We start from the raw sequence: 5,036 nt of genomic DNA on the forward strand, positions 1-5,036 counted from the left end.
TGAATTCCCAGTCAGACAATGGCACTGTATACCAGTAGTAAAAATTGTGGGTGCACGTAACCCCAATATATTCTTTGAATTCCCAGTCAGACACTGGCACTATATGGCAGTAGCAAGAAATGAGGGTATTTGTATTCCCAATATATTCTTTGAATTCCCAGTCAGACAATGGCACTGTATACCAGTAGTAAAAATTGTGGGTGCACGTAACCCCAATATATTCTTTGAATTCCCAGTCAGACACTGGCACTATATGGCAGTAGCAAGAAATGAGGGTATTTGTATTCCCAATATATTCTTTGAATTCCCAGTCAGACAATGGCACTGTATACCAGTAGTAAAAATTGTGGGTGCACGTAACCCCAATATATTCTTTGAATTCCCAGTCAGACAATGGCACTGTATACCAGTAGTAAAAATTGTGGGTGCACGTAACCACAATATATTCTTTGAATTCCCAGTCAGAAACTGGCACTATATGGCAGTAGCAAGAAATGAGGGTATTTGTATTCCCAATATACTCTTTGAATTCCCAGTCAGACAATGGCACTGTATACCAGTAGTAAAAATTGTGGGTGCACGTAACCCCAATATATTCTTTGAATTACCAGTCAGAAACTGGCACTATATGGCAGTAGCAAGAAATGAGGGTATTTATAACCCCAATATATTCTTTGAATTCCCAGTCAGACAATGGCACTGTATACCAGTAGTAAAAATTGTGGGTGCACGTAACCCCAATATATTCTTTGAATTACCAGTCAGAAACTGGCACTATATGGCAGTAGCAAGAAATGAGGGTATTTATAACCCCAATATATTCTTTGAATTCCCAGTCAGACAATGGCACTGTATACCAGTAGTAAAAATTGTGGGTGCACGTAACCACAATATATTCTTTGAATTACCAGTCAGAAACTGGCACTATATGGCAGTAGCAAGAAATGAGGGTATTTGTATTCCCAATATACTCTTTGAATTCCCAGTCAGACAATGGCACTGTATACCAGTAGTAAAAATTGTGGGTGCACGTAACCCCAATATATTCTTTGAATTACCAGTCAGAAACTGGCACTATATGGCAGTAGCAAGAAATGAGGGTATTTGTATTCCCAATATACTCTTTGAATTCCCAGTCAGACAATGGCACTGTATACCAGTAGTAAAAATTGTGGGTGCACGTAACCCCAATATATTCTTTGAATTACCAGTCAGAAACTGGCACTATATGGCAGTAGCAAGAAATGAGGGTATTTATAACCCCAATATATTCTTTGAATTCCCAGTCAGACAATGGCACTGTATACCAGTAGTAAAAATTGTGGGTGCACGTAACCCCAATATATTCTTTGAATTCCCAGTCAGACACTGGCACTATATGGCAGTAGCAAGAAATGAGGGTATTTGTATTCCCAATATATTCTTTGAATTCCCAGTCAGACACTGGCACTATATGGCAGTAGCAAGAAATGAGGGTATTTGTATTCCCAATATATTCTTTGAATTCCCAGTCAGACAATGGCACTGTATACCAGTAGTAAAAATTGTGGGTGCACGTAACCCCAATATATTCTTTGAATTCCCAGTCAGACACTGGCACTATATGGCAGTAGCAAGAAATGAGGGTATTTGTATTCCCAATATATTCTTTGAATTCCCAGTCAGACAATGGCACTGTATACCAGTAGTAAAAATTGTGGGTGCACGTAACCCCAATATATTCTTTGAATTCCCAGTCAGACACTGGCACTATATGGCAGTAGCAAGAAATGAGGGTATTTGTATTCCCAATATATTCTTTGAATTCCCAGTCAGACAATGGCACTGTATACCAGTAGTAAAAATTGTGGGTGCACGTAACCCCAATATATTCTTTGAATTCCCAGTCAGACACTGGCACTATATGGCAGTAGCAAGAAATGAGGGTATTTGTATTCCCAATATATTCTTTGAATTCCCAGTCAGACAATGGCACTGTATACCAGTAGTAAAAATTGTGGGTGCACGTAACCCCAATATATTCTTTGAATTCCCAGTCAGACACTGGCACTATATGGCAGTAGCAAGAAATGAGGGTATTTGTATTCCCAATATATTCTTTGAATTCCCAGTCAGACAATGGCACTGTATACCAGTAGTAAAAATTGTGGGTGCACGTAACCCCAATATATTCTTTGAATTCCCAGTCAGACACTGGCACTATATGGCAGTAGCAAGAAATGAGGGTATTTGTATTCCCAATATATTCTTTGAATTCCCAGTCAGACAATGGCACTGTATACCAGTAGTAAAAATTGTGGGTGCACGTAACCCCAATATATTCTTTGAATTCCCAGTCAGACACTGGCACTATATGGCAGTAGCAAGAAATGAGGGTATTTGTATTCCCAATATATTCTTTGAATTCCCAGTCAGACAATGGCACTGTATACCAGTAGTAAAAATTGTGGGTGCACGTAACCCCAATATATTCTTTGAATTCCCAGTCAGACACTGGCACTATATGGCAGTAGCAAGAAATGAGGGTATTTGTATTCCCAATATATTCTTTGAATTCCCAGTCAGACAATGGCACTGTATACCAGTAGTAAAAATTGTGGGTGCACGTAACCCCAATATATTCTTTGAATTCCCAGTCAGACACTGGCACTATATGGCAGTAGCAAGAAATGAGGGTATTTGTATTCCCAATATATTCTTTGAATTCCCAGTCAGACAATGGCACTGTATACCAGTAGTAAAAATTGTGGGTGCACGTAACCCCAATATATTCTTTGAATTACCAGTCAGAAACTGGCACTATATGGCAGTAGCAAGAAATGAGGGTATTTATAACCCCAATATATTCTTTGAATTCCCAGTCAGACAATGGCACTGTATACCAGTAGTAAAAATTGTGGGTGCACGTAACCGCAATATATTCTTTGAATTCCCAGTCAGAAACTGGCACTATATGGCAGTAGCAAGAAATGAGGGTATTTGTATTCCCAATATACTCTTTGAATTCCCAGTCAGACAATGGCACTGTATACCAGTAGTAAAAATTGTGGGTGCACGTAACCCCAATATATTCTTTGAATTCCCAGTCAGAAACTGGCACTATATGGCAGTAGCAAGAAATGAGGGTATTTATAACCCCAATATATTCTTTGAATTCCCAGTCAGACAATGGCACTGTATACCAGTAGTAAAAATTGTGGGTGCACGTAACCCCAATATATTCTTTGAATTCCCAGTCAGACACTGGCACTATATGGCAGTAGCAAGAAATGAGGGTATTTGTATTCCCAATATATTCTTTGAATTCCCAGTCAGACAATGGCACTGTATACCAGTAGTAAAAATTGTGGGTGCACGTAACCCCAATATATTCTTTGAATTCCCAGTCAGGCACTGGCACTATATGGCAGTAGCAAGAAATGAGGGTATTTGTATTCCCAATATATTCTTTGAATTCCCAGTCAGACAATGGCACTGTATACCAGTAGTAAAAATTGTGGGTGCACGTAACCCCAATATATTCTTTGAATTCCCAGTCAGACACTGGCACTATATGGCAGTAGCAAGAAATGAGGGTATTTGTATTCCCAATATATTCTTTGAATTCCCAGTCAGACAATGGCACTGTATACCAGTAGTAAAAATTGTGGGTGCACGTAACCCCAATATATTCTTTGAATTCCCAGTCAGACACTGGCACTATATGGCAGTAGCAAGAAATGAGGGTATTTGTATTCCCAATATATTCTTTGAATTCCCAGTCAGACAATGGCACTGTATACCAGTAGTAAAAATTGTGGGTGCACGTAACCCCAATATATTCTTTGAATTCCCAGTCAGACACTGGCACTATATGGCAGTAGCAAGAAATGAGGGTATTTGTATTCCCAATATATTCTTTGAATTCCCAGTCAGACAATGGCACTGTATACCAGTAGTAAAAATTGTGGGTGCACGTAACCCCAATATATTCTTTGAATTCCCAGTCAGACAATGGCACTGTATACCAGTAGTAAAAATTGTGGGTGCACGTAACCACAATATATTCTTTGAATTCCCAGTCAGAAACTGGCATTATATGGCAGTAGCAAGAAATGAGGGTATTTGTATTCCCAATATACTCTTTGAATTCCCAGTCAGACAATGGCACTGTATACCAGTAGTAAAAATTGTGGGTGCACGTAACCCCAATATATTCTTTGAATTACCAGTCAGAAACTGGCACTATATGGCAGTAGCAAGAAATGAGGGTATTTATAACCCCAATATATTCTTTGAATTCCCAGTCAGACAATGGCACTGTATACCAGTAGTAAAAATTGTGGGTGCACGTAACCCCAATATATTCTTTGAATTACCAGTCAGAAACTGGCACTATATGGCAGTAGCAAGAAATGAGGGTATTTATAACCCCAATATACTCTTTGAATTCCCAGTGAGACAATGGCACTATATACCAGTAGTAAAAATTGTGGGTGCACGTAACCACAATATATTCTTTGAATTACCAGTCAGAAACTGGCACTATATGGCAGTAGCAAGAAATGAGGGTATTTGTATTCCCAATATACTCTTTGAATTCCCAGTCAGACAATGGCACTGTATACCAGTAGTAAAAATTGTGGGTGCACGTAACCCCAATATATTCTTTGAATTACCAGTCAGAAACTGGCACTATATGGCAGTAGCAAGAAATGAGGGTATTTGTATTCCCAATATACTCTTTGAATTCCCAGTCAGACAATGGCACTGTATACCAGTAGTAAAAATTGTGGGTGCACGTAACCCCAATATATTCTTTGAATTACCAGTCAGAAACTGGCACTATATGGCAGTAGCAAGAAATGAGGGTATTTATAACCCCAATATATTCTTTGAATTCCCAGTCAGACAATGGCACTGTATACCAGTAGTAAAAATTGTGGGTGCACGTAACCCCAATATATTCTTTGAATTCCCAGTCAGACACTGGCACTATATGGCAGTAGCAAGAAATGAGGGTATTTGTATTCCCAATATATTCTTTGAATTCCCAG

This window comes from Leptodactylus fuscus, chromosome 5 (genome assembly GCF_031893055.1).
Source record: "Leptodactylus fuscus isolate aLepFus1 chromosome 5, aLepFus1.hap2, whole genome shotgun sequence".
In the NCBI taxonomy this organism is placed as follows: Eukaryota; Metazoa; Chordata; class Amphibia; order Anura; family Leptodactylidae; genus Leptodactylus; species Leptodactylus fuscus.